This window comes from Ambystoma mexicanum, chromosome 9 (genome assembly GCF_040938575.1).
Source record: "Ambystoma mexicanum isolate Mex_15411 chromosome 9, UKY_AmexF1_1, whole genome shotgun sequence".
Lineage (NCBI taxonomy): Eukaryota > Metazoa > Chordata > Amphibia > Caudata > Ambystomatidae > Ambystoma > Ambystoma mexicanum.
In genome coordinates, this window is record NC_090931.1 from 1,274,892,948 (window position 1) to 1,274,914,040 (window position 21,093).

Here is a 21,093-nt window from a genome sequence, read left to right on the forward strand (position 1 = left end):
GGGGGGTTGTCACAGGTGAGTGGTGCTGGGGGTGGTGTCCAGGCTGGAGGGGGTTGGTGGGTGGTGTCCAGACTGGAGGGGGCTGCTTGGACGATGTCACAGGTTAGGGGGACTGGTGGGTGGTATCCAGACGGGAGGGGGCTGCCTGGAGTGGGGTGTCACATGTGAGGGGGGCTGGTGTCCATTCTGGAGGAGGCTGCCTGGGGGGGGTTGCACATGTGAGGGGGGCTGGTGGGTGGTGTCCAGTCTGGAGGGTGCTGCCTGGGTGTGTGTTACATGTGAGGGGGGCTGGTGGGTGGTGTCCAGTCTGGAGGGTGCTGTCTGGGGGGGTGTCAAATGTGATGGGGGTGGGGGTGGTGTCTAGACTGGAGGGGGCTGGTGCGTGGTGACCGGACTAGAGGGGACTGCCTGCGGAGAGGGGGGGTTCACAGGTGAGGGGGGCTCGGGGTGATGTCTAGACTGGAGGGGGCTGCCTGGGGAGGTCACAGGTGAGGGGGGCTGGTGGGTGGTGTCCAGCCTGGAGGGGGCTGCCTGGGGGGGTGTCACAGGTGGGTGGGGCTGGGGGTGGTGTCCAGGCTGGAGGGGGCTGGTGGGTGGTGTCCTGACTGGAGTGGGCTGGGGTGGCATCCATACTGGAGGGGACTGCCTGTAATGGGGTGTCACATGTGAGGGGGGCTGGTGTCCAGTCTGGAGGGGGCTGCCTGGGTGTTTGGTACATGTGAGGGGGGCTGGTGGGTGGTGTCCAGTCTGAAGGGGCTGCCTGGGGGGTGGCACAGTTGAAGAGTGCTAGGGGGTGGTGTCTAAACTGGAGGGGGCTGGTGGGTGGTGTCCAGACTGGAGGGGGCTGCCTGGGGGCTGTCACAGGTGAGGCAGGTTTGTGGGTGGTGTCCAGACTGGAGGGGGCTGTCTGCGGGGGGCTGTCACAGGTGAGGGGGATGTGGGGTGGTGTCCAGACTGGAGAGGGGATGCCTGCGGGAGGGTGTCACAGGTGAGGGGGGTTGGGGGTTGTGTCCAGACCAGAGGTGGTCTGCCTGGTGGTTGTCACAGGTGAGGGGGGCTGGTGTCCATACTGGAGGGGGCTGCCTGGGGGGTGTCACAGGTGCGGGGGGCTGGTGGGTGGTGTCCAGTCTCAAGGGGGATGCCTGGGGGGTGCCACAAGTGAGGGGGGATGGTGGGTGGTATCCAGTCTGGAGGGGGGTGCCTTGGGGTTTCATAGGTGAGGGAGAATGGGGGTGGTGTCCAAACTGGAGGGTGCTGCCTGGGGGGGTGTCACAGTTCAGGGGGCCTGTTGTGTGGTGTCCAGTCTGGAGGGAGCTGCCTGGGGGGTGTCACAGGTGAGGGGCTGGTGGGTGGTGTCCAGACTAGAGGGGGCTGCCTTCGGGGGGGGTCACAGGTTAGGGGGCTTGCAGTGGTGTCCAGACTGGAGGGTGCTGCCTGGGGGGGTGTGTCACAGGTGAGGGGGCTGGTGGGTGGTGTCCGGTCTGGAGTGGGCTGCATGGGGGGTGTCACAGGTGAGGGGCTGGTGGGTGGTGTCCAGACTGGAGGGGGCTGCCTTCGGGGGGGGCACAGGTGAGGGGGCTTGCAGTGGTGTCCAGACTGGAGGGGGCTGCCTGCTGGGGGCTCTCACAGGAGAGGGGGACTGGGGGGTGGTGCCCAGACCGGAGCGGGTCTGCCTGGGGGTGCGGGGGGGTGTCACATGTGAGGGTAGCTGGTGTCCATACTGGAGGGGCTGCCTGGGGGTTGTCACAGGTGAGTGGGACTGGGGGGTGGTATCCAGTCTGGAGGGGGCTGCCTGTAGGGGGTGTCACAAGTGAGGGTTGCTGGGGGGTGGTGTCCAGATTGGAGGGGGCTAGGGGTGGTGTCCAGACTGGAGGGGGCTGCCTGGGGGGGTGTCACAGGTGAGGGAGCCGGGTGGGTGGTGTCCAGTCTGGAGGGTGCTGCCTTTTAGGGTGTCACAGGTGAGGGGGGCTGGGCGGTGGTGCCCAGACTGGATGGGGCTGGGGGGCGTGTCCAGACTGGAGTTGGCTGCCTGTGGGGTGTCACGAGTGAGGGGGGGTGGGGGTGGTGTCCAGTCTGAAGGGGGCTGCCTGGGGGGTGTTTCAGGTGAGGGGAGTTAGGGGCTAGTGTCCAGATTGGAGTGGACTGCCTCCAGGGCGTGTCACAGGTGAGCGGGCTGGTGGGTGTTGTCCAGTCTGGAGGGGGCTTCCTGGCGGGTTTCATAGGTGAGGGGAGGCTGGGGGGTGATGTCCAGACTGGAGAGCTGGAGGGGCTGGTGGGTGGTGTCCTGACTGGAGGGGGCTGCCTGGGGGGTGTCATAGGTGAGGGGAGGCTGGGGGGTGGTGTCCAGACTGGAGAGCTGGAGGGGCTGGTGGGTGGTGTCCTGACTGGAGGGGGCTGTCTGGGGGTGTCAGAGGTGAGGGGGGCTGGTGGGTGGTGTCCAGACTGGAGTGGGATGGGGTGGTGTCCAGACAAGAGGGGGCTGCCTAGAGTGGGGTGTCACAGGTGAGGAGGGCTGGTGTCAAGTCTAGAGGGGGCTTCCTCGGGGGTTGCACAAGTGAGGGGGGCTGGTGGGTGATGCCCAGACTGGACGGGGCTGCCTGGGGTGGGTCACAGGTGAGGGGGTATGGGGGTGGTATCCAATCTGGAGGTGGGTGCCTGGGGGGTGTCACAGGTAAGGGGGGTTGGGTGTGGTGTCCAGTCTGGAGGATGCAGCCTGGGCTTGCGAGGTGAGGTGCATGATTTTGCTGGGGTGCAGTCTGGTCTTGCGAGGGAGGGGCCGCGTTTTCGCAGGGGTACAGCCTGGGCTTGCTAGGTGAGGCACGCTTTTTTTGCAGGGGTGCAGCCTGGGCTTGGAGGGACGTCCTGCGTTTTTGCAGGGGTGCATACTGGGCTTGCGAGGTGAAGTGCATGATTTTGCTGGGGTGCAGCATGGCCTTGTGAGGAACGCCCCGTGTTTTCGCAGGGGTGCAGCCTGGGCTTGCGAGGTGAGGCGCACAATTTCGCTGGGATGCAGCCTTACATTGCGAGGGAGGGCCTGTGTTTTCACAGGGGTTCAGTCTGGACTTGTGAGGTGAGGCACGTGTTTTCGCAGGGGTGCAGTCTGGGCTTGCGAGGTGAGGTGCGCAATTTTGCTGGGGTGCAGCCAGTACTTGTCAGTGAGGGCAAATTAACAAGGGGGTCCTGGGAGTCTCTCTGCCAGACATTAGTCCTGGTTACAAAAGCCTTACCCAGATTCTTTAGCTCACTATCTTTCATAGAAGAGAAATATCCAAAACATATCAGCCTTTGTCCTGCCCTAGGGCAGTCCAGCACCGAAATGCTAGGCAATTCTCCTCTGAACAAGAGTACCAACAGCAACCCCAGGCACGTGTTTCAGTCTGGTTGGACCTCATCTGTAGGGTGGAGCTGTGCCTCTCTATGAATAGTGAGCAAGGGGAGGTCCCATAGGACTTCTTTCGGGGAAGGTGAAATTACCTTAAGCAGCATTTTCCATGCAGGGGGGAGGGGGTGTGTCACGACGTTTCATAGTTTAAATACACTTTTTCCTTCCCCAAAATGTAATGTGTGGACATTTTCATTGCATATGTGTGCTTTATTGGTGTACAGTCCACAGTGTGCATGTCCCAGAGACACACAGTGCCCCAAGTGCAGTCTCCATGTGATTCACACCAGCCGTGTGTGCTAGAAGCAGTGGTCGATGATACTTTGGCGCATTGCACGCCCCTCCTGTGCGTCGCCTCCTCCATGGGGTGCCGCCCCATCTGCACCCTCCTCATCCTCATCGTCAGGTGGTTGCAGTTCTGCGTCAGGGGGCAGGGGCACATTCCGTCTGACGCACATATTGTGTAGCATGACACATGCCATGACGATCTTTGCCACCTTCTCATGGTGGTACAGGAGTGCCCCACCAGACCTGCTGAGGCTTCGGAACCGTGCCTTCAATAGGCCGAATGTCTGCTCTATGACCACACGAGTACGTGTATGTGCACGGTTGAAGTCCTCCTCGTGCTGGTTCTGCGGGTTCCGGACTGGTGTAAGGAGCCACCTCTTCAGGGGATAGCCTGCATCACCTGTATGCAGGCGAGAATGTATGTGTCAGTCATGTCGTCTGATCAAGAACATGATGTGCCACCATGGCTTGCATCCAACTGTTACTTCGGCTCACTTCTACATGATATTGAGCTGCTCTTGCTAGTGTAATGTTTTACAAATGACTGTGTAAATAAATGTATATTCTTTTAACAAGAAAACTTGAGTAAGTGTTTGTTTGAAAAACTATATTTGTTGGTCCTTTGTGTAACTTGTTCTACTGCTCACTTTACTCTTGAGATAAGTCTGGCTGCTCAGCCACTGCTACCACATTACTGTGTAGTACAGGCTTGTACCAAAGGTGAAATTGTACTGAAACTTGTAGTCTTAATTGCATGTAGTGTTCCCCAAAGGTACTGCATGTGATTCTGCCTAACAGGGGCTGCCTGGGGTGGGGTGTCACAGGTGAGTTGGGCTGTGAGGTGGTATCCGACTGGAGGTGGCTGGGGGCTGGTGTCCTGTCTGGAGTTGGCTGCCTGGGGATGTCACAGGTGAGGGTGCTAGGGAGTGGTGTCCAGACTGGAGGTGTCTGCATGGTGGGGGGGTCACAGGTGAGGGGGCTGGTGGGTGGTGTCCAGACTAAAGGGGGCTGCCTGCGGGGGGTGTCACAGGTGAGGGGGGCTGGTGGGTGGTGTCCAGTCTGGAGTGGGCTGCCTGGGGGTGTCACAGGTGTGGGGCTGGTGGGTGGTGTCCAGACAGGAGGGGGCTGCCTTCGGGGGGGTCACAGGTGAGGAGGCTTGCAGTGGTGTCCAGACTGGAGGGGGATGCCTGCGGGGGGATCTCACAGGTGATGGGGACTGGGGCGTGGTGTCCAGACCGGAGCGGGTCTGCATGGGGGGGTGGTGTCACATGTGAGGGGAGCTGGTGTCCATACTGGATGGGTTGGCTGGGAGTGTCACAGGTGAGGGGGCTGGTGGGTGGTGTCCAGTCTGGAGGGGGGTGCCTGGGGGTGTATCAGGTGAGGGGGGCTTGTGGGTGGAGTCCAGACTGGAGGGGGCTGCCTGGGGGTTGTCACAGGTGAGTGGGACTGGGGGGTGGTATCCAGTCTGGAGGGGGCTGCCTGTAGGGAGTGTCACAAGTGAGGGTTGCTGGGGGATGGTGACCAGATTGGAGGGGGCTAGGGGTGGTGTCCAGACTGGAGGGGGCTACCTGGGGGGTGTCACAGGTGAGGGAGCCCGGTGGGTGGTGTCCAGTCTGGAGGGTGCTGCCTTTTAGGGTGTCACAGGTGAGGGGGGTTGGGGAGTGGTGTGAAGATCGGAGGAGGCTGGGGGTGGTGTCCAGACTGGTGGTGGCTGCCTGGGGGGGGTGTCACAGCTGAGGGGGCCTGGTGGGTGATGTCCAGATTGGAGGTGGCTGCCTGGGGGCGGTACAGGTGAGGGGGGCTGGTGGGTGGTGTCCAAATTGGAGGGGGCTGCTTGGGGGGTAACAGGTGAGGGGGGCTGGTGGGTAGTGTCCAGACTGGAGGGGCTGCCTGGGGGGGGGGGGTCACAGGTGAGGGGAGCTGGAGGTGGTGTCCAGGCTGGAGGGGGCTGGTGGGTGGTGTCCAGACTGGAGTGGGCTACCTGGGGGTGTCACAGGTGAGGGGGGCTGGTGGGTGGTGTCCAGTATGGAGGGGGCTGCCTGGAGGGGAGGTTGTCACAGGTGAGTGGTGCTGGGGGTGGTGTCCAGGCTGGAGGGGGTTGGTGGGTGGTGTCCAGACTGGAGGGGGCTGCTTGGAGGATGTCACAGGTTAGGGGGACTGGTGGGTGGTATCCAGACGGGAGGGGGCTGCCTGGAGTGGGGTGTCACATGTGAGGGGGGCTGGTGTCCATTCTGGAGGAGGCTGCCTGGGGGGGGTTGTCACATGTGAGGGGGGCTGGTGGGTGGTGTCCAGTCTGGAGGGTGCTGCCTGGGTGTGTGTTACATGTGAGGGGGGCTGGTGGGTGGTGTCCAGTCTGGAGGGTGCTGTCTGGGGGGGTGTCAAATGTGATGGGGGTGGGGGTGGTGTCTAGACTGGAGGGGGCTGGTGCGTGGTGACCGGACTAGAGGGGGCTGCCTGCGGAGAGGGGGGGTTCACAGGTGAGGGGGGCTCAGGGTGATGTCTAGACTGGAGGGGGCTGCCTGGGGAGGTCACAGGTGAGGGTGGCTGGTGGGTGGTGTCCAGCCTGGAGGGGGCTGCCTGGGGGGGTGTCACAGGTGGGTGGGGCTGGGGGTGGTGTCCAGGCTGGAGGGGGCTGGTGGGTGGTGTCCTGACTGGAGTGGGCTGGGGTGGCATCCATACTGGAGGGGACTGCCTGGAATGGGGTGTCACATGTGAGGGGGGCTGGTGTCCAGTCTGGAGGGGGCTGCCTGGGTGTTTGGTACATGTGAGGGGGGCTGGTGGGTGGTGTCCAGTCTGAAGGGGCTGCCTGGGGGGTGGCACAGTTGAAGAGTGCTAGGGGGTGGTGTCTAAACTGGAGGGGGCTGGTGGGTGGTGTCCAGACTGGAGGGGGCTGCCTGGGGGCTGTCACAGGTGAGGCAGGTTTGTGGGTGGTGTCCAGACTGGAGGGGGCTGTCTGCGGGGGGCTGTCACAGGTGAGGGGGATGTGGGGTGGTGTCCAGACTGGAGAGGGGATGCCTGCGGGAGGGTGTCACAGGTGAGGGGGGTTGGGGGTTGTGTCCAGACCAGAGGTGGTCTGCCTGGTGGTTGTCACAGGTGAGGGGGGCTGGTGTCCATACTGGAGGGGGCTGCCTGGGGGGTGTCACAGGTGCGGGGGGCTGGTGGGTGGTGTCCAGTCTCAAGGGGGATGCCTGGGGGGTGCCACAAGTGAGGGGGGATGGTGGGTGGTATCCAGTCTGGAGGGGGGTGCCTTGGGGTTTCATAGGTGAGGGAGAATGGGGGTGGTGTCCAAACTGGAGGGTGCTGCCTGGGGGGGTGTCACAGTTCAGGGGGCCTGTTGTGTGGTGTCCAGTCTGGAGGGAGCTGCCTGGGGGGTGACACAGGTGAGGGGCTGGTGGGTGGTGTCCAGAGTAGAGGGGGCTGCCTTCGGGGGGGTCACAGGTTAGGGGGCTTGCAGTGGTGTCCAGACTGGAGGGTGCTGCCTGGGGGGGTGTGTCACAGGTGAGGGGGCTGGTGGGTGGTGTCCGGTCTGGAGTGGGCTATATGGGGGGTGTCACAGATGAGGGGCTGGTGGGTGGTGTCCAGACTGGAGGGGGCTGCCTTCGGGGGGGGCACAGGTGAGGGGGCTTGCAGTGGTGTCCAGACTGGAGGGGGCTGCCTGCTGGGGGCTCTCACAGGAGAGGGGGACTGGGGGGTGGTGTCCAGACCGGAGCGGGTCTGCCTGGGGGCGCGGGGGGGTGTCACATGGGAGGGTAGCTGGTGTCCATACTGGAGGGGCTGCCTGGGGGTTGTCACAGGTGAGTGGGACTGGGGGGTGGTATCCAGTCTGGAGGGGGCTGCCTGTAGGGGGTGTCACAAGTGAGGGTTGCTGGGGGGTGGTGTCCAGATTGGAGGGGGCTAGGGGTGGTGTCCAGACTGGAGGGGGCTGCCTGGGGGGGTGTCACAGGTGAGGGAGCCGGGTGGGTGGTGTCCAGTCTGGAGGGTGCTGCCTTTTAGGGTGTCACAGGTGAGGGGGGCTGGGCGGTGGTGCCCAGACTGGATGGGGCTGGGGGGTGTGTCCAGACTGGAGTTGGCTGCCTGTGCGGTGTCACGAGTGAGGGGGTGTGGGGGTGGTGTCCAGTCTGAAGGGGGCTGCCTGGGGGGTGTTTCAGGTGAGGGGAGTTAGGGGCTAGTGTCCAGATTGGAGTGGACTGCCTCCAGGGCGTGTCACAGGTGAGCGGGCTGGTGGGTGTTGTCCAGTCTGGAGGGGGCTTCCTGGGGGGTTTCATAGGTGAGGGGAGGCTGGGGGGTGATGTCCAGACTGGAGAGCTAGAGGGGCTGGTGGGTGGTGTCCTGACTGGAGGGGGCTGCCTGGGGGGTGTCATAGGTGAGGGGAGGCTGGGGGGTGGTGTCCAGACTGGAGAGCTGGAGGGGCTGGTGGGTGGTGTCCTGACTGGAGGGGGCTGTCTGGGGGTGTCAGAGGTGAGGGGGGCTGGTGGGTGGTGTCCAGACTGGAGTGGGATGGGGTGGTGTCCAGACAAGAGGGGGCTGCCTAGAGTGGGGTGTCACAGGTGAGGAGGGCTGGTGTCAAGTCTAGAGGGGGCTTCCTCGGGGGTTGCACAAGTGAGGGGGGCTGGTGGGTGATGCCCAGACTGGACGGGGCTGCCTGGGGTGGGTCACAGGTGAGGGGGTATGGGGGTGGTATCCAATCTGGAGGTGGGTGCCTGGGGGGTGTCACAGGTAAGGGGGGTTGGGTGTGGTGTCCAGTCTGGAGGATGCAGCCTGGGCTTGCGAGGTGAGGTGCATGATTTTGCTGGGGTGCAGTCTGGTCTTGCGAGGGAGGGGCCGCGTTTTCGCAGGGGTACAGCCTGGGCTTGCTAGGTGAGGCACGCTTTTTTTGCAGGGGTGCAGCCTGGGCTTGGAGGGACGTCCTGCGTTTTTGCAGGGGTGCATCCTGGGCTTGCGAGGTGAAGTGCATGATTTTGCTGGGGTGCAGCATGGCCTTGTGAGGAACGCCCCGTGTTTTCGCAGGGGTGCAGCCTGGGCTTGCGAGGTGAGGCGCACAATTTCGCTGGGATGCAGCCTTACATTGCGAGGGAGGGCCTGTGTTTTCACAGGGGTTCAGTCTGGACTTGCGAGGTGAGGCACGTGTTTTCGCAGGGGTGCAGTCTGGGCTTGCGAGGTGAGGTGCGCAATTTTGCTGGGGTGCAGCCAGTACTTGTCAGTGAGGGCAAATTAACAAGGGGGGTCCTGGGAGTCTCTCTGCCAGACATTAGTCCTAGTTACAAAAGCCTTACCCAGATTCTTTAGCTCACTATCTTTCATAGAAGAGAATTATCCAAAACATATCAGCCTTTGTCCTGCCCTAGGGCAGTCCAGCACCGAAATGCTAGGCAATTCTCCTCTGAACAAGAGTACCAACAGCAACCCCAGGCACGTGTTTCAGTCTGGTTGGACCTCATCTGTAGGGTGGAGCTGTGCCTCTCTATGAATAGTGAGCAAGGGGAGGTCCCATAGGACTTCTTTCGGGGAAGGTGAAATTACCTTAAGCAGCATTTTCCATGGAGCTACATGTCAAAGCAGGTGGTTGTTTTTTTATATTGTAGGACACTAAACCCAGAATCATGTGAAACAGTAGATTGGTTCAATTTGGAAATACCACCTGTTGGGCCCAACTCTTCTCTGCTGCCACCTACCTCACTATCTCAGATGGGCCTCATTACGACCCTGGCGGTAAGTACCGAACATTACCGCCATGGCGTAATCAACGTTTACGCCGTGGGTCGATGGCGTAAAGTGCGGCATATTCCGACCCATCGGGCACGTGCATTACGCCATGGCGTTAATGTAAAGTACGGCATGGCGTAAATGGGCCAAAAACGGCCCTTACCGCCATCGCACGCCGCGCAAGGAGCACTACCGCCACACACCATAGCGGCGACCGCAATTAGCGGTCACCGTAATTAGTGGTCGCCGTAAATAGGCGGAACCGGAAATAGCGTCATCGCGGCGGAACGGGAAACTGCACGGCGGCCATCTTTAAAAACACAATCCATTGCCATCCTCCACAACCATACCTGATCCAACCCTGACACCTATCCACACCCATCACCCACCCAATCAGCCAAGTAAAAATGCCCAAAGTAGTTAAAAAAGCATGTGACCGGCAGCGCCAAGACCGTTTCTCTAAGGAGGAACTAACCATGCTCGCAGAGACCCTGCAAGAAAATGCTGCAGCTGTATTCTCCGCGCAGATGACAAGGCCGGCAATAGCGAAAAAGAAGGCCATATGGGCCCTAGTGGCACAGTGTGTGAGTGCAGTGGGGGCCGTACCCCGCACTGCCCAGCAGTGCAGAAAGCGCTGGGACGACTTGAGGCTCCGTGTCCGAAGCATCCTCTCAGCTAACCGGAACCTAGGCACGTCAACTGGGGGTGGATCCGAATCGCCAATAAAGCTGCAAGCATGGGAGGAAATATGTGCATCCACCATCGGGATGGAGAGCATCCAAGGTGTCGGAGGGATGGAGAGAGGAGTGCCGACCTCAGGAGATGCAGGTAGGTGGCCAGAGCAAGCCATGCTAAACTCAACAAAGTCCTATCATGTGAAGTACCATGTAGCCCCATAGTGCATATGCAACACATCGGCAGGTGAATGTCCACAGACACATCCAGACTCCACCCTGTACACATGCAGCATGCACACCCTAACTGCTGGCACACACATACCACCATGCTACCTCCACACAAAAGGCACAAAACCTGTATGCCCCTGCCTGAAATGTGCTGCATGTACCCACTGTATAGATGTCATCCCTCACAATGCACGGCCAATGTCCGCGGACCCATCAATAACACTATCCCTCCTTTGCTCCACCACAGGATCTGACACAGACCTCCAGGAAGAGGACAACACTGCATCCAGATCCACCAAGAGGGCCAGGCCACAGGCATCCACCTCAGCCGTCCTAAAGGAAACACACCAGCAGCCACAAACCCTGCCTGGGGAAGAGGACAGGCAAGTGCCAGCCCCCACAACAGCAAACACAGACCCAGCAGCAGCACCGCACATGTCACTAGTCGTGCCCACTGAAGGGACAGGCTCTGCTGCAAGCAGCACCCTGGGTGAAATCGCTGCCATAGCGGCAACCTCCGACAGTGATGCAGGCAGCATCGAGGTCATCGATGAGGAAAGGCCCACTGCCCAGCCACATTCCCCCTGCACATCCCTAAGCCCCCTGCAGGCGGATGCCACACAGGGGCAGTCGGAGGCCGAGGATTGGCCAGCCACCCCATCCCCCCAGCCTGAGGTGAGCAGCCCAATGGACATGCAAATGCCACTGGGCATGGGCCAGCGGAACCAGCAGACACTTGAAGATATAGTTACCCGCCAGCAGCAGCTATCCGCCCTCCTCAACGAACATGTTGCACAGTGTGGGGTGGCAAGGGATGGCATGGAGAGGTTGGCAGACCGAGTCACGGCTGCCATAGAGTCCTCCACAAAGGACATATGCACGGAACCCGCGGCTGTGAGCAATGTCCTCACAGAACTTGTTCAGACCATCAGGGACATGCGTCCAGATGTGCAGGCCGGACCCTCCTCATCAACCAGCTCGGCACAGAGCAGCCCCATCCGCAGATCAGGGCGCAATCTACGCAGCACGGGCAGGGGTGCCCCGGGGGCCAGGGGAGGGGATTCACATTAGTGGCTTGACAGTCGAGCAGGACTACTGCACACCCTGCTGCACAGACACTACCGCACCTTCGTAGGGATTCCAGGGTGGAGGGGGGAGGGGGTGTGTTGGGGTGTTCAGGGGGGAGGGGGGAGGGGGTGTGTTGGGGTGTTCAGGGGGAAGGGGGAGGGGGTGTGTTGGGGTGTTCAGGGGGGAGGGAGGAGGGGGTGTGTTGGGGTGTGCAGGGGGGAGGGGGGAGGGGGTGTGTTGGGGTGTGCAGGGGGGAGGGGGGACGAGGTGTGTCACGACGTTTCATAGTTTAAATACACTTTTTTCTTCCCCAAAATGTAATGTGTGGACATTTTCATTGCATATGTGTGCTTTATTGGTGTACAGTCCACAGTGTGCATGTCCCAGAGACACACAGTGCCCCAAGTGCAGTCTCCATGTGATTCACACCAGCCGTGTGTGCTAGAAGCAGTGGTCGATGATACTTTGGCGCATTGCACGCCCCTCCTGTGCGTCGCCTCCTCCATGGGGTGCCGCCCCATCTGCACCCTCCTCATCCTCATCGTCAGGTGGTTGCAGTTCTGCGTCAGGGGGCAGGGGCACATTCCGTCTGACGCACATATTGTGTAGCATGACACATGCCATGACGATCTTTGCCACCTTCTCATGGTGGTACAGGAGTGCCCCACCAGACCTGCTGAGGCTTCGGAACCGTGCCTTCAATAGGCCGAATGTCTGCTCTATGACCACACGAGTACGTGTATGTGCACGGTTGAAGTCCTCCTCGTGCTGGTTCTGGACTGGTGTAAGGAGCCACCTCTTCAGGGTATAGCCTGCATCACCTGTATGTAGGCGAGAATGTATGTGTCAGTCATGTCGTCTGATCAAGAACATGATGTGCCACCATGGCTTGCATCCAACTGTTACTTCGGCTCACTTCTACATGCACTAATTGATTCACACAATGCAACCAGTATATGCTCATGGCTCCCATGGCCTGTTTTGCATGCCATCACCCAATGTATGCAGAGGGGTTGAGTGCATTGTGAGTGGCCATCCTCTGTCTCCATTCTCTGTGTTGCTCACAGCCAGGTGGAGTATGCATCACCCCCCCCCCCTTCAGCCAGGTGGAGTATGCATCATTCCCCCCCCCTTTCAGCCAGGTGGAGTATGCATCATCCCCCCCCCCCCTTTCAGCCAGGTGGAGTATGCATCATTCCCCCCCCCTTTCAGCCAGGTGGAGTATGCATCATTCCCCCCCCTTTTCAGCCAGGTGGAGTATGCATTGGTACGTCATTCACCTGCCCACTTCCATGACATTGGACTCACCGAGTAGCCAGGATCTTGGGCCTGCATGTCGCTCCATGTAGCGTGGTATTGTGGAGTTCCTCAGGACCATAGAATCATGGGTTGATCCGGGGAATCGGGCACAACAATGTGTGATGATCTTGTTGGAGTCACAGACCATTTGCACGTTGATTGAGTGGAACTGTTTCCGGTTGCGGTACGGTACCTCCATGGCACGTGGAACCACCAATTCCACATGGGTGCAGTCGATGGCACCAATGCAACCGGGTATGCCGGCTAGTGCATGGAAACCCACTTTGGTGTTTGCAATGTCCTGGGCAGTCCGTGGTAATGAGATGTGGTCGTCTGTGTGCTTGAGGAGGGCATTGAGCACTTGGATGAGTGTTTGTGAGAATAATGGTTGTGAAATGCCATGCAAGTGCCCCACTGTGTGCTGGTAGGTGCCTGTGGCCAGGAAGTGGAGTACAGACACTACCTTCAGTAGGGGGGGATGGCGGTTGGAGTTTCTATCATGCTGACAATGTCGTTGTGTATCATGTCTACGATGGCGGTGATGGTGTCCCGGTCCAAACGGTACAGGGTGTGGATCTGCTCTGCACTGAGGTTGAATGGATAGGCTCTGATGCGTGGGATTGGGGGCTGCCTGCGTGGTGGCACTGGCTGTGCTGGTGGGGCTTGCTGGGCCTGCCTTGCCCTCCTTCTCCTCCTGCGTCTCCTCTGTGCTGCCTGTTGTTGTTGTTGCTGTTGTAGCACATGCATTGCTATCAGGTCCTCCAGCCCCAACATTGCTAGTCGTATTGGTATCATTGTGGAGTGTGACTGGGTGTGGGAAGGGGTGGGGTGTGCTCTTTTTGTACTTCCTGAGTCTGTATTGCCTTCACCTGTGCTGTTTCTGTGCACCTGTGGCAGCTGCATTCACTTTACATGGCCCTTTACAGTTGGTTCGCGATGGCGTAATTAGCACCATGGCGGTAAGGTACTTAACGGGCTGGGTGATGGCGTTAGGTGCATGTCCGCTTGGGTCGGCATTTGCGTACCTTTCCGTTGTGGCCGGTCGCGTGCGCGCACCCTTAGCGCAGTTAGCGGTAGCGTTAACTACGATGCCGCTAATGGCATCGTAGTTAACGGTCACGGGTCATGATCAGACCTGGCGGAAAACGATGGCGGTAACCATTTACCGCCATCATTTTTCACTTAGCGCCAGGGTCGTAATGAGGCCCCATGTGTCAAAAAGTCATACACTTTTGACATCATTTTATTTTCAATGTTTGATGCAAAGTTTCCTATAATAGTGTTAAAGTGTTTGTTATAATAGTGTTAAAGGTTAGCCGCAGTAAACATATTGCCCAAACTCAATGGTGCCCGTTTGCTCGAGCGCCAAGGATGAATGCTGAAACAATCTTGTTAGGTTACATATAGAGCTCTGCAGCAGGAACTTCACCCACTGAGCTGTTTTCCTCACTCATCGTAGGCCGGCAAAAGTGATGCTTACAGATGATTTGTACTACAATTAAAGATGAGATTTTTAGCTCTATTCATACCAAAGGGAAAACATGCAAAAAGTAGAGGCCGCGTTCACATGCTAATTTCGAAAATAGGTCAGTGGATTAATTGTCTTAATTGGCGATGAAGTCAACACACAAACAGGTTCCTTGGCAGTCCCTTGTAGTGTGGTGCTAGTCATTTGTGTGTGAAGACAAAGACAACAGCAGACACCATCTGCGATGCTAGGCAGACTCAGAGAGGCGCTTCCAGCCCTAAGGGGGAAAAAACACTTTGGCAGAGCCTTCCCAGAAGAACATCCCTTGGAGTTCACCAAACATCATAGAACAGTACTGACATGTTTTGCGTTGCCAATAGTCTGACATTTCGAAATAGCTATAACGTATAACCCTCTTTAGCATGGATTAAAATGCACATCTAAAGATGCTGTACTTAACAGTGGTTAACTGTCAGAAGAATGACAGCACACTTACTGCCCCTCCACATCCCCCACCATTTTGTAAAGACACACACACTCACTGTCCCAGCAGAAAGTTCCCGCTTCACGAGTTATACAGATTGCAAGAACTCCCACTCCCTTCTGTGAGAAAGGCTGTCAGGCTGAGCAAGCACGGCCTCTCACACTGGGGCTTAGTGGCACATTCTACGGCAGCATTTTACAGCCCAGACTTATAACAATCAGTGTAAGGCAACCCCATCCTTTACAACCTCGGAAAATTGCCCATTCAATACAAATATTGAATTCCGAGAAGGAAATACCGTATGCCAATACCCCACTGGGAAACATGTTATTGAACAACGAGTGTGGTATCCAGTCATTTCACCCAATACAAACCAGAATGGTACATATCACTGGAGTACATAACACCGAAAAACACTGAATATATTAATTACATATATATAGGGTAGTGGGGTAAAGGGTTAAAATGAGTCGGGATGGGGTTGGGGTGGCGTTATACGGGTAAACAAACAATGGGCTAGGGGGGCCCACCCCCATCCAAAATGGTGTTCTTCGGTATTACGGCAGCGATGAAATGTACCACTCTGAAATTTGGGGCGGTAAAATCATATATAACATACGAGTGCCTGTAGAAACGTCAACACTTTTAAGAATGGTTTGAAAACTGTCCCTGGAGATATACTGCACATCAGTGTAGCTCTGACAATTTCAAAAGACTAACAGGATTGTTAGAAAATAAAATACCTGCAACATTGTTTTTTTTTATGCCGAGGTCCTGCTACAACAAAGTGGGGATCATGCCTCCAAACCCGGGTCAGGTCTCACTGAATGGGGACTTACCGGATCATTCCGACATTGGAGGACCTGGTAAGTCCCCATTCAGTAAACCATTCCCCCCATAGGGTTCAATGTGAATGGGGAAGGCGCTAATAACGGGCCCGCAAATTGCGGGCCCGTTATTAGCTCCAAGGTCCCTTAACGGGACCGCAGAGAACTGCTGGTCAGACCAGCCGTTCCTGCTGGGACCCGCTAAGGGACCTCGGAATAGGGCGGTAAGGGTTTACCGGCACCGGCATCCTTACCGGTGCCCGTAAACCCTTACCGCCCAACTCGGAATGACCCCCAGTATCTCAGAGTGTTGCCAAAATAGTACCGGGTGCGGTCAAAATGATCACGGGCTCCTAACGAATTTCCGATTGCTGCTCAAAATACGATGCTCAGTGTGGCATGGGGCCTGGGGGTCTGTTCAAGTATGCTATGGTCAATGCTTGAAAGGGAAACACGGAACTGCTCGTGCTGGTACCCGCTTATGTTGAGTACACATTTTGGCTTCCTTCTGAGAACTCCTGGTACTCTTGCTTTCAAATACACGTACTCAGAACTGACCTGCCAATTTCAAACACTGGTAATGGCAGTATCAAGTACGAAACAGTTAAAAACCGCCGGCCTGTCAGTTCCCTCCTTGTCATGCTAATTTCCACGCTGCTCAGCCAGTTTTACATTGCCATAGTCAACCTCACATTGCCATGCCAACATTTTACATTGCCTCCAGATAATTGCCCAGTTTCACATTGTATCTAAATAATTGCCATGGCAATGTTTACATTACCATTTCAGCTTCCAAATGGTCATATTCGTTTCATATGGCTGTGTGAAAGCACGTATCAGCTTGCCAATTCCTACGCTTCCCACAGAAAATTGTCCTGTCCAGCAAGGTTCAAACGGTCTCCAAAACATTGTCATATTCCCATGCACCCTATTATTTCCATGCTCCGCACGCCAGGCAATGTAATCAAATTCCATGCCCAACCAGTCCCCACAATCACACGTCAGGTAAGGTAATCATACCCCCAGGTCATTCTCCTTCACAAAAACATATGTAGTGGCATTGTTGTACCGCCCCCCCAAACAAATACAATGCCTGGCAGAAGTGCTATTGCATTTCAAGGGTATGCAGTGCAGTGTGTGATATGAACTGGAATGTCATGGATTTATCTGCCGCATAGGTACTGTGCCAAAATGACTACTGCTCTGCAGGAGTATATGGATGAGTAGTGGATAAACCACCATCCCAGCCCTCAAGAGACTACAAACCAACAGTGATCCCAATCAAAAAGTTGAAAAAGACACAGAAAAGAAATACCAACTCTGCCTTTTGTGGTAACATGGGCAGAGGGCAGCCTATACCCTTAAGAGGGGTATGGCTGTGATGACAGTGGCAAGCCAAACTGAAATAGTACAACAATTCAAGATAAAGGAATGTCCAATCAAGGTTTCATAAAATATATTACATGGCCTGCGGTAGCGGCCATGTAGTTATGGTTTAGTTGCTAAACTCATATATATATATATATATATTTGAATGAAAACACTGAACTGGGACAGCCGATCCAGCCCTTTAAGACGAAGTAGCAATACCTTGAGATGAATGGGGATGCAGAAGTTACTGAAACATCAATAATCAAAACAACTCAGGAGGTTGGCAAAGTTGACTGTTGTATAATCAATTATCTAAAACAGGGAGTACAACGGACATCAACAGACGTCTCATAGCATAGCCTCTCAATGCATTTAACAAAAAACATCATACCTATAGTAAAAATTTGTGATTCATGACGTTAACCTACCTATTCACTAATGTCACCCTGCGTGGCAAACTACAAAAATCTAGTGGCAAATGTGATAGGCTTAGAGGGAACATCTAGGTATACGTTACATACTAGTCTAGAAAGTGATAGGTTCTTCAACATCAGGTGGGACTACTAAACTCATCCTCTAACAAGTCACTATGAATGTCACTAAATACACAACGTCCTATTGGTTATACAAACTATGGGGCTCTTAATTACGCAGCCCCCTACAATTGGTTGGCACTCTTACATTTGTCAGTACTTTTCCATCCACTTTAGTAGCACACATCCTGGACTTCCAGGTGCTGGTGAGCTGGTCATAACCATAGCCTCCCACGAATTACCATATCATCTATCATCAATTCAGTAGTTTGCATGTCAATTAAGGCTTTGAACTTGGCCATGGAAATGTTCTTTGCTCTGGAGAATACAGGGGAGTAGAGGCACGGTCTGCCTCTCTGCGTAGGTGTGGTTTGTAATGTTTGTCCAAGTTCATCCCTTCACATCGCTGAAGACCACAAATTTGAGCTCTGGTGCATTTAAAATACTACTATTTAATAAAACTCTGACGTCTTCTTTGTTTTCGTCCATATCTTCTGAACAGGAGTTTCATTCTTTCACACGATTGTAACTAATGTCTGCTCATCCCAGTTCGATAAGACCTTGGCTTCTTGGGGCTAATCCAGCCTCGCCTTTCTGAGGTTCACTTCTGTAATTTTGTTGTTCTTCAACGGCGACAGACTGAAAAAGGCCTTCCTTCTCTGGTCCAGCTCTGCTGTAACACGTCTTGGAAACATTGATTCTTTACTTACTCCTATATATGTATATGTTGGCGCATGCTGCAATCTATTCACTACATAGCTAGCCTCAGGAATATTTTGTCTGCTTGTCTTTCTTTTCATCTGTACACATGTAAAATGACTTGATATCTTCATCATATCTGTAGCTTAAGTTTTTTCATCTCAAACCCAAGAAGTCACTTATTTTTGATACTTTCTTGATGCCTTATAGAATATCTTCACTCTCTTGTCACTACATCTATTCCAATTACATTGGCCTGGCTTCGTGTGACATTACCAATCTGCTCTTTCATTTATCGTTCCTGCTTCTTCTGTCAAATGACCATCATACTGTCTCATATGCAAATATGGCTTTCTTAATGGGAATCTGTAACGCTCACCTGATTCTCGCAGAGGCGCCGGTCTTGACTGTGCGACTACCGTATCTTCAAAGGTGATGTGTAGCACCCGGTTGGCTCTTTGGGCTGGACCTCTGTGCACTGTATGCCTGACTTCAAGAGTAAGATGTCTTAGGTAAGTGAATGCCGAGCTCTCCATCTGCCTCGGGGCAGGGTGCTGTAACCAGTTTCTTCACTGGATCGGTAGCGCAGGCCTCTTGACTTCAGAGGACTGCTGTCCGTCGTTTACTGCACGAACGGTACGTTTCGAGTAATTCTATTGTCTTTAAAGTCTTTAGCAATGATGTCTCTTGTTTTGCAGGTTCCGGCGATGGCGGATGACGGGCTGAAGTGAGTTGAAGATGGAGTCCGTATGATGAATAGAAGCGCCTGGAAGCACGTAAGTAAGCGCTTGTTGCCTGCTTCACGATGCGCTCTAACTGTCTTTTATTTTGCAGGTACGAGTTCAGAGCGGCTGCAGGGTGCCGGAATACCCACTGGGGTTGATGTGGAAAGGAGTAATGGCACGTGAGTATTAAAGTTCCCCAATGTCTTTAAACGCACCTTGTTTTGTCTTTCAGATGCAGGATGCAGCGCCGAAGGCCTCCGGAGCGTGCGAAGAGTCGGTAAGCTTTTGTCTTTCAGATGCCGAATGCAGTGTGAAGACCTCCGGAGCGCACGAAGGGTAGGTAAGCCTTTGTCTTTCAGATGCCGGATGTTAACCTGTTCTTTCTTGTCTTTATAGGTGTTGCTGAAGACTGGATTCAGGATGGTAAGCCTTTTTCCTTAGGCCCAGGATCCGATGCAGAAGACACGATGAGCGTTCTGCTGCAGAGTATGCAGAATAACGCAAAGCAAGATTCATCCACCGGGTGTGGTTTAAATAGCCTCCTGTAGTGCTTAGGTGTCTCCTTCCACAGCCACGCCTAGGTAAGAAAAGAGTTCCTGCTTTCCAGAAGAGTTCCAGTGTTCTGAATCTAGGGAGTGGCTCCTGCCCCACCCAACAGGAAAAGTAGTTCCAAACAGAAGAGGATCAGAGGCTCAGCTGGCAGGCAAGTAAGCAGCATGGTCTGCTGCAGGTAAGTCCACCCAAGCATTATGAGCCCGGCGCTTCCAGCGCTGGGACTGGGCACATTTATGAGCCTGGTGCCACTGGCGCCAGGACTGGGTCCAAAAGGTCCCAATTGGGACTGGTTGGCCCTCGGAACCTGGGTTATGGATCTGCTTCCAAGGGAGTTGGGAAAACCCTGACCTTTTGGAAGCAGAGATCATGACAGTACCCCCCCTCAAGGCCCCTCCCAAACCGGGCTTCTCCGGGGGTTTTGGCTTGTCAGGAAATGTTCGGTGAAATCTTTTGATTAGGCGAGGAGCGTGGACATATTCAGCAGGTTCCCAGGATCTCTCTTGGGGGCCGTAGCCTTTCCAGTCAATTAGGTAAAATAGTTTAGATTTGGAGATCTTGGAGTCCAGAATGCTTTTGACTTCAAACTCGAGTTCTCCATCAACTAGGATGGGTTTTGGAGATTTAGTTAGTCGGGTTTGAGGTTGCACGGGTTTTAATAGAGAGACGTGGAAGACCGGATGTATCTTCATGTGAGGGGGCAAGTCCAACTTGACCGCTACTGGGTTTACTATGGTAGTGATGGTATAGGGACCAAGGTATCTTGGGTTGAATGTGCGTGGCCCTTTTAGAGGTAGATATTTGGTGGATAACCAGACTTGGTCCCCTACTTGATATTGAGGGGCTTCCTTCCGATGTTGATCTGCTCCTTTCTTGTATTGTTCTTTAGCCCTTTGAAGGTGAGAAACAGCTTCCTTAAAGGCTTGGGTGATTGTAGAATGCAGGTAGTCTACTGCTGGTGTTTCAAGATCTTGGAGGGGATCCAACTCCGAGGTTCGAGGGTGACTGCCGTACAAAAGAAAAAACGGTGTTTTCCCAGTTCCCGAATGGACAGAGTTATTGTAGGCATATTCGGCTATCCAAAGGATGTCTTTCCAAGTTTTTTCAGTTTGTTGCAGCATGCAGCGTAAATACTGTTCCAGAGTTTGATTGGTCCTCTCGGTTTGTCCGTCGGTCTGAGGGTGGTGACTGGTCGATAGTCTCACATCAATTTGAGCCGACCGACAGCAACTTCGCCAAAAATGAGAAATAAATTGACTACCTCGATCCGAAATTAGAACCGAAGGAAAACCGTGTAGTCGGACGATGTTTTCGAGGAATTCTCGGGCCAGAGTTGCTGCTGTTGGCAAGCCTTTGAGCGGAATGAAATGCGCCATCTTGGAGAATAAGTCCACGATTACTAGAATCGTATTGTATCCGGAGCATGGAGGTAGATCGGTGATGAAGTCCATAGAAAGCGTATGCCAAGGGCGAGGTGGGATGTCAATAGGGCGTAAGAGGCCTGCTGGTCTTTCCTTTTGACTCTTGTTTTGGGCGCATACTCCACAAGACATTATAAAGTCTCTGATATCTTTTTTCCAAGACGGCCACCAGAAGTAGCGCTTGATCTTTTCTGAGGTCTTGGCCATACCGGGATGACCTTCCATTAAAGAATCGTGATAACAGGAGATTACTTTTTTCTGTAAATCTGTGCTGGGTAGGTATAATCGTTCTTGGAAATACAATAAGTTGTCCTTTACTGCAAAGTCCTTTCCCTGCAGATGCCAATTCTGTATGTCTGCTGGAGTTA